Here is a 9,375-nt window from a genome sequence, read left to right on the forward strand (position 1 = left end):
GGATAGACATTCTGTCCTGGGATAAATACTACTGGATAGACATTCTGTCCTGGGATGAACACTATCGGGATAGACATTCTGTCCTAGGATAAATACTACTGGATAGACATTCTGTCCTGGGATAAATACTACTGGATAGACATTCTGTCCTGGGATAAATACTACTGGATAGACATTCTGTCCTGGGATAAATACTACTGGATAGACATTCTGTCCTGGGATAAATAAAGACATTCTGTCCTGGGATAAATACTATTGGATAGACATTCTGTCCTGGGATAAATACTACTGGATAGACATTCTGTCCTGGGATAAATACTACTGGATAGACATTCTGTCCTGGGATAAATACTACTGGATAGACATTCTGTCCTGGGATAAATACTACTGGATAGACATTATGTCCTGGGATAAATACTACTGGATAGACATTCTGTTCATGGATAAATACTACTGGATAGACATTCTGTTCATGGATAAATACTACTGGATAGACATTCTGTCCTGGGATAAATACTACTGGATAGACATTCTGTTCATGGATAAATACTACTGGATAGACATTCTGTCCTGGGATAAATACTACTGGATAGACATTCTGTCCTGGGATAAATACTACTGGATAGACATTCTGTCCTGGGATAAACACTACTGGATAGACATTCTGTCCTGGGATAAATACTACTGGATAGACATTCTGTCCTGGGATAAATACTACTGGATAGACATTCTGTCCTGGGATAAATACTACTGGATAGACATTCTGTCCTGGGATAAATACTACTGGATTGACATTCTGTCATGGGATAAATAAAGACATTCTGTCCTGGGATAAATACTACTGGAAAGACATTCTGTCCTGGGATAAACACTAAATATAAAACGGTTTCTCTTTCAGGTGCGTCTGGAGCAGGGAATCTTGGCTGAGCCGGGTTCTGTTCTCCTCTACAAGCTGTCCAACCTGCTCAAGTTCTACCACCACACCATCAGGTAGGTAGTACCCTGACCTCTGAACCTGACCCCTGACCCTAACCCTCAAGGCACTACAGAGGGTAGTGCGTACGGCCAAGTACATCACTGGGGCTAAGCTGCCTGCCATCCAGGACCTCTATACCAGGCGGTGTCAGAGGAAGGCCCTAAATATGGTCAAAGACCTCAGCCACCCCTCAGCCACCCCTCAGCCACCCCTCAACCACCCCTCAGCCACCCCTCAGCCACCCCTCAGCCACCCCTCAACCACCCCTCAGCCACCCCTCAGCCACCCCTCAGCCACCCCTCAGCCACCCCTCAGCCACCACTCAGCCACCCCTCAGCCACCCCTCAGCCAAAAGGTTTCTCAACAGTTTTTACCCCCAAGCCATAAGACTCCTGAACAGGTAACCAAATGGTTACCCGGACTATTTGCATTGTGTTCCCCCCCCAACCCCTCTTTTACGCTGTTGTTACTCTCTGTTTATCATATATGCATAGTCACTTTAACTATACATTCATGTACATACTACCTCAATTGGGCCGAACAACCAGTGCTCCTGCACATTGGCTAACCAGGCTATCTGCATTGTGTCCCACCACCCACCAACCCCCTCCTTTACGCTACTGCTGCTCTCTGTTCATCATATATGCATAGTCACTTTAACGATACCTACATGTACATACTACCTCAATTATATATATAACCTCTACTGTATATAACCTCTCTACTGTATATAACCTCTCTACTGTATATAGCCTCTCTACTGTATATAGCCTCTCTACTGTATATAGCCTGTCTTTTTACTGTTGTTTTATTTCGTTACCTATCTATTGTTCACCTAATACCTTTTTTACACTAATGGTTAGAGCCTGTAAGTAAGCATTTCACTGTAAGGTCTACTACACCTGTTGTATTCAGCATTTCACTGTAAGGTCTACTACACCTGTTGTATTCAGCATTTCACTGTGAGGTCTACTACACCTGTTGTATTCAGCATTTCACTGTAAGGTCTACTACACCTGTTGTATTCAGCATTTCACTGTGAGGTCTACTACACCTGTTGTATTCAGCATTTCACTGTGAGGTCTACCTACACCTGTTGTATTCAGCATTTCACTGTGAGGTCTACTACACCTGTTGTATTCAGCATTTTACTGTGAGGTTTACTATACCTGTTGTATTCAGCATTTCACTGTAAGGTCTACAACACCTGTTGTATTCAGCATTTCACTGTGAGATCTACTACACCTGTTGTATTCAGTATTTCACTGTAAAGTCTACTACACCTGTTGTATTCAGTATTTCACTGTAAGGTCTACTACACCTGTTGTATTCAGCATTTCACTGTAAGGTCTACTACACCTGTTGTATTCAGCATTTCACTGTAAGGTCTACTACACCTGTTGTATTCAGCATTTCACTGTCAGGTCTACTACACCTGTTGTATTCAGCATATCACTGTGAGGTCTACTACACCTGTTGTATTCAGCATATGACTGTGAGGTCTACTACACCTGCTGTATTCAGCATATCACTGTAAGGTCTACTACACCTGTTGTATTCAGCATATGACTGTGAGGTCTACTACACCTGTTGTATTCAGCATATCACTGTAAGGTCTACTACACCTGTTGTATTCAGCATTTCACTGTGAGGTCTACTACACCTGTTGTATTCGGCATTTCACTGTAAGGTCTACTATACCTGTTGTATTCAGCATTTCACTGTGAGGTCTACTACACCTGTTGTATTCAGCATTTCACTGTAAGGTCTACTACACATGTTGTATTCAGCATTTCACTGTAAGGTCTACTACACCTGTTGTCTTCAGCATTTCACTGTAAGGTCTACTACACCTGTTGTATTCAGCATTTCACTGTAAGGTCTACTACACCTGTTGTATTCAGCATTTCACTGTAAGGTCTACTACACCTGTTGTATTCAGCATTTCACTGTAAGGTCTACTACACCTGTTGTATTCAGCATTTCACTGTAAGGTCTACTACAGCTGTTGTATTCAACATTTCACTGTAAGGTCTACTACACCTGTTGTATTCTGCATTTCACTGTAAGGTCTACTACACCTGTTGTATTCGGCATTTCACTGTGAGGTCTACTACACCTGTTGTATTCAGCATTTCACTGTAAGGTCTACTACACCTGTTGTATTCGGCATTTCACTGTAAGGTCTACTACACCTGTTGTATTCAGCATTTCACTGTGAGGTCTACTACACCTGTTGTATTCAGCATTTCACTGTGAGGTCTACTACACCTGTTGTATTCAGCATTTCACTGTAAGGTCTACTACACCTGTTGTATTCGGCATTTCACTGTGAGGTCTACTACACCTGTTGTATTCGTCATTTCACTGTAAGGTCTACTACACCTGTTGTATTCGGCATTTCACTGTAAGGTCTACTACACCTGTTGTATTCAGCATTTCACTGTGAGGTCTACTACACCTGTTGTATTCAGCATTTCACTGTAAGGTCTACTACACCTGTTGTATTCGGCATTTAACTGTGAGGTCTACTACACCTGTTGTATTCGGCATTTCACTGTAAGGTCTACTACACCTGTTGTATTCGGCATTTCACTGTAAGGTCTACTACACCTGTTGTATTCGGCATTTCACTGTAAGGTCTACTACACCTGTTGTATTCGGCATTTCACTGTAAGGTCTACTACACCTGTTGTATTCAGCATTTCACTGTAAGGTCTACTACACCTGTTGTATTCGGCATTTCACTCTAAGGTCTACTACACCTGTTGTATTCGGCATTTCACTGTAAGGTCTACTACACCTGTTGTATTCGGCATTTCACTGTAAGGTCTACTACACCTGTTGTATTCGGCACTTCACTGTAAGGTCTACTACACCTGTTGTACTTGTCGCACGGGACAAATTAACTTTGATCTGATTTGACCTCTGAACCTAAACCCGACCTCCGAACCTAATCTTAACCCGGCTTAAGTTATACCATCACACCATCAGGTAGCTAGATTCCACACATCACCCCAATCAGCCCTGTCCCAAACCCCCACAAAACACCAAGATCACATGACAGTAAACTGGTCAAGGTGGTTTGATACCATCTCTCTCATCCTTCTAAATGCCTCTATAAAGCCTTTATACAGTGTTGTTCATTTAGAGTTCACTGTTCAATGATGCCCTCTCTATCTGTCTGTCTCTGTCTCTCTCTGTTTCTCTTTCTGTCTCTCTCTATCTGTCTGTCTCTCTCTGTCTGTGTCTCTTTCTGTCTCTCTCTATCTGTCTGTCTCTCTCTCTCTGTGTCTCTTTCTCTGTCTCTCTCTATCTGTCTGTCTCTCTCTATCTGTCTGTCCCTCTCTCTCTCTGTCTGTGTCTCTTTCTCTCTCTCTCTCTATCTGTCTGTCTCTCTCTGTCTGTGTCTCTTTCTCTGTCTCTCTCTATCTGTCTGTCTCTCTCTGTCTGTGTCTCTTTCTCTGTCTCTCTCTATCTGTCTGTCTCTCTCTATCTGTCTGTCCCCTCTCTCTCTGTGTCTCTTTCTCTCTCTCTCTATCTGTCTGTCTCTCTCTGTCTGTGTCTCTTTCTCTGTCTCTCTCTATCTGTCTGTCTCTCTCTGTCTGTGTCTCTTTCTCTGTCTCTCTCTATCTGTCTGTCTCTCTCTCTCTCTCTGTCGGTCTCTGTCTCTCTGTCTCTCTCTATCTGTCTGTCTCTCTCTGTCTGTGTCTCTTTCTCTGTCTCTCTCTATCTGTCTGTCTCTGTCTGTTTCCTTTCTCTGTCTCTCTCTATCTGTCTGTCTCTCTCTGTCTGTGTCTCTTTCTCTGTCTCTCTCTATCTGTCTGTCTGTCTCTCTATCTGTCTGTCTCTTTCTCTGTCTCTCTCTATCTGTCTGTCTCTCTCTGTCTGTGTCTCTTTCTCTGTCTCTCTCTATCTGTCTGTCTCTCTCTGTCTGTGTCTCTTTCTCTGTCTCTCTCTATCTGTCTGTCTCTCTCTATCTGTCTGTCTCTGTCTGTTTCTCTTTCTCTCTCTCTCTCTCTGTGTCTCTTTCTGTCTCTCTCTCTCTGTTTCTGTCTCTCTGTCTCTGTCTGTCTCTCTCTCTCTGTGTCTCTGTCTGTCTCTCTCTCTCTGTTTCTGTCTCTCTGTCTATCTCTGTCTCACTCTCTCTCTCTCTCTCTCTCTCTCTCTCTCTCTCTCTCTCTCTGTCTCTGTCTGTCCCTGTCTCTCTCTGTCCCTGTCTCTCTCTCTCTCTCTCTGTCTCTCTCTGTCTCTCTCTGTCTCTCTGTCTCTCTCTCTCTCTGTCTCTGTCTCTCTGTCTCTGTCTCTCTCTCTCTGTCCCTGTCTCTGTCTCTTCTCTCTCTCTCTCTCTCTCTCTCTCTCTGTCTCTCTCTGTCTCTCTGTGTCTCTCTCTCTCTGTCTCTGTCTCTCTCTGTGTCTGTCTCTCTCTCTCTCTCTCTCTCTCTCTCTCTCTCTCTCTGTCTCTGTCTCTGTCTGTCTCTGTGTCTGTGTCTGTCTCTCTCTGTCACTCTCTCACTCTCACACTCTCTCTCTCACTCTCTGTCACATATAGTTGTATCGTGGGCACCAGTGTAGCCTCCCCTGCTAATGACCATCGAAGAGATGCACATTCTAAGCAAGAAGATGTTTTTCAACAGTCTCAGTCTCCACGCTAGCAGGCTCATGGACAAGGTAGGCTTTGTTATCTTTAGTAAACTAAACATCACTTTATTGATGACTTCATACAGAGCTTCTATTTTGTTGCTCTGACGGACACGGCTATCACCTATCTCAGTATTGCTGAAATAAAAACAGCCCAGAAATATTCTATCCACACAGAAAATGTTTTTCTCTCCAATTTTGTGTACACATTTCTTTCCATCCCTGTTAGTGAGCATTTCACCTTTGCCAAGATAATCCATCCACCTGATACCACAAGAAGCTGATTGAACAGCATGATTTACATTTACATTTAAGTCATTTGGCAGACGCTCTTATCCAGAGCGACTTACAAATTGGTGAATTCACCTTATGACATCCAGTGGAACAGCCACTTTACAATAGTGCATCTAAATCATTTAAGGGGGTGATCATTACACAGGTGTACCTTGTGCTGGGGGGACAATAAAAGGCCACTTTAAAATGTGCAGTTTTGTCAACCAACACGAAGCCACAGATGTCTCAAGTTTTGAGGGAGCGTGCTACTGGCGTGCTGACTGCAGGCATGTCCACCAGAGCTGTTACCAGAGAATTGAATGTTCATTTATTCATAAGACACCCCCCCCCCCCCAACGTCTTTTTAAAGAGTTTCGCAGTACGTCCAACCGGCCTCACGACCGCAGACCTGGGTCGGGAGGGGGGATTTCGGTCTGTAATAAAGCTCTTTCTTGGGGGGAAAACTAATTCTGATTGGCTGGGCCTTGCACCACAGTGGGTGGGTCTGGCTCCCCAGTGGCTGAGTCTTGCCCCCCAGTGGCTGGGTCTGGTTCTGGGTCTGATTCTGGCTCCCCAGTGGCTGGTTCTGGGTCTGGTTCTGGCCCCAGTAGCTGGGTCTGGCTCCCCCACTGGCTGGTCTGGCTCCCCCACTGGCTGGGTCTGGCCCCCTAGTGGCTGGGTCTGGCCCCCCAGTGGCTGGGTCTGGGTCTGGCTCCCCCAGTGGGTGGGTCTGGCCCCCAGTGGCTGGGTCTGGCCCCCAGTGGCTGGGTCTGGGTCTGGCCCCCCAGTGGGTGGGTCTGGCCCCCCAGTGGCTGGGTCTGGCTGGGTCTGGCCCCCCAGTGGCTGGGTCTGGCCCCCCCAGTGGCTGGGTCTGGCTGGGTCTGGCCCCCAAGTGGCTGGGTCTGGCTGGGTCTGGCCCCCAGTGGCTGGGTCTGGGTCTGGCCCCCAGTGGGTGGGTCTGGCCCCCCCAGTGGCTGGGTCTGGCTGGGTCTGGCCCCCCAGTGGCTGGGTCTGGCTGGGTCTGGCCCCCCAGTGGCTGGGTCTGGCTGGTCTGGCCCCCCAGTGGCTGGGTCTGGCCCCCTTGGCTGGGTCTGGCTCCCCCAGTGGCTGGGTCTGGCCCCCAGTGGCTGGGTCTGGCCCCCCAGTGGCTGGGTCTGGCCCCCCAGTGGCTGGTTCTGGCTCCCAGTGGCTGGGTCTGGGCTCCCCAGTGGGTGGGTTTGGCCCCCCAGTGGCTGGGTCTGTTTCTGAGTCTGGGTCTGGCTCCCCATTGGCTGGGTCTGGCTCCCCAGTGGCTGGGTCTGGCCCCCCAGTGGCTGGGTCTAGCCCCCCAGTGGCTGGCTCTGGCCCCCCAGTGGCTGGCTCTGGCTCCCCAGTTGGTGGGTGTGGCTGGGTCTGGTTCTGGGTCTGGCCCCCCAGTGGCTGGGTCTGGTTCTGAGGCTGGGTATGGTTCTGGGTCTGGTTCTGGCTCCCCAGTGGCTGGGTCTGGGTCTGGCTCCCCAGTGGCTGGTTCTGGGTCTGGCTCCCCAGTGGCTGGTTCTGGGTCTGGCTCCCCAGGTTCTGGGTCTGGGTCTGGCCCCCCAGTGGCTGGCTCTGGCTCCCCAGTGGATGGGTCTGGTTCTGGGTCCCCAGTGGCTGGGTCTGGTTCTGGGTCTGGCTCCCCAGGTTCTGGCCTGTTGACTGATTTCGTTATATGAACTGTTTATTCAATTTATATTTTATATTTTTCTTCAGTATAGAAGTGACTTACCTCGTCCTGTGTACATGCATGATGGTCCAACTTCCACATTTTCTATTTAGACAACAAAAAGTGTTTTAAATGTTCCTGTGCCCAAGCTAATGACATGCTGGTGCAGTGGTAGTTCAATAGAATATGGAGAAACATGTTGTTTCTCAACCTCACAGACAACAGGCCTATTCCTGTAAGACATGCAGACCTAAACGGGTCCCTAATTCACTATATAGAGCACTGCTTTTGACCAGGGCCCATAGGGCTTTGGTCTAAAGTAGTGCCCTATACAGGGAATAAGGTCACCATTTGGGACCGTTTGTGAGGAGAGCTGGTAGTTACCAGTTGGGACTGAGAAACAGCAGTCCGTTTCTCAAATTGGAGTCCAAATATCCCGGATCACGGACAGGCCTCAGTCCAAACAACACTAGCTGCTATCAGATCAATAGCATGAATCACACTAACAACCCTCAACACCTCTCTCATCTATCGGCAATGGGTTAGGCTGCTACTTTGTTACCATCTCCACACCAGCTAATACCAGGGACACTGACTTTTACTAATCACATGTATTAGATGGAGAGGAGAAATGGAGGGAGGAGAGATGGAGGGAGGAGAGATGGAGGGAGGAGAGGGGGGAGAGTTGAGAGGGGGAGAGTTGGGGGAGGAGAGGGGGAGAGATGGAGGGGAGGAGCGAGTTGGAGAGAGGAGGGATGAGGAGAGGGGGAGAGATGGAGAGGAGAAGAGATGGAGGGGGAGAGTTGGACAGAGGGAGAGTTGGAGAGAGGGGGAGAGTTGGAGAGAGGGGGAGAGTTGGAGAGAGGGGGGAGAGAGGGGGAGAGTTGGAGAGAGAGGGGGAGAGTTGGAGAGTTGGACAGAGGGGGAGAGTTGGGGAGAGATGGAGAGTTGGAGGGAGGAGAGATTGGGGAGAGATGGAGAGTTGGAGGGAGGAGAGATTGGGGAGAGATGGAGGAGAGATGGAGGGAAGAGGAGAGGGGTAGAGAGAGGAGAGGAGCATGGGCATGGTAGCTATGAAGGAGGAACTGTAGCGTAAGTGGTTGAATTGTTTCTCTAACCCCTCCCTCCTCCTACCCCTCCCTCCCCTCCTCCTCCTCCCTCTAACCCCTCCCTCCTCCTCCTCCCTCTAACCCCTCCCTCCTCCTACCCCTCTCTCTAACCCCTCCCTCCTCCTCCTCCTCCTCCCTCTAACCCCTCTCTCCTACCCCTCCCTCCTACCCCTCCCTCTAACCCCCCCTCCTCCTCCACCTCCCTCTCCTCCTCCCCTTCCCTCTAATCACCTCCTCCTCCTACCTCCAGGTGGAGCTCCCCCCTCCAGATCTGGGCCCCACCTCCTCTCTGACCCAGACCCTGGCTCTCCTGAGGGAGGTGTTGGCCTCTCATGACTCCTCTGTTGTTCCTCTGACGCTCGTCAGGCTGATTCCCCGCTCAGGTAATGTCCTCTGCCCTCAGGTTAATGTCCTGTGCCCTCGGGTTAATGTCCTGTGCCCTCAGGTTAATGTCCTCTGCCCTCAGGTTAATGTCCTCTACCCTCAGGTTAATGTCCTCTGCCCTCAGGTTAATGTCCTGTGCCCTCCAGTTAATGTCCTCTGCCCTCAGGTTAATGTCCTCTGCCCTGAGGTTAATGTCCTCTGCCCTCAGGTTAATGTCCTGTGCCCTCCAGTTAATGTCCTCTGCCCTCAGGTTAATGTCCTCTGCCCTCAGGTTAATGTCATGTGCCCTGAGGTTAATGTCCTCTGCC

General features: G+C 48.8%; 1 long non-coding RNA gene across 1 annotated transcript; it reads left to right on the forward strand.

Moving 5' to 3' along the window:
- The first annotated feature begins 857 nt into the window (after positions 1-857).
- Positions 858-9,032, forward strand: LOC135536581 (uncharacterized). The gene is made up of 3 exons (XR_010455009.1): positions 858-990; positions 5,529-5,647; positions 8,934-9,032. It is a non-coding gene; the product is annotated as an uncharacterized LOC135536581 (long non-coding RNA).
- The last annotated feature ends 343 nt before the right edge of the window (positions 9,033-9,375 follow it).

This window comes from Oncorhynchus masou, unplaced genomic scaffold (assembly GCF_036934945.1).
Source record: "Oncorhynchus masou masou isolate Uvic2021 unplaced genomic scaffold, UVic_Omas_1.1 unplaced_scaffold_6389, whole genome shotgun sequence".
Lineage (NCBI taxonomy): Eukaryota > Metazoa > Chordata > Actinopteri > Salmoniformes > Salmonidae > Oncorhynchus > Oncorhynchus masou.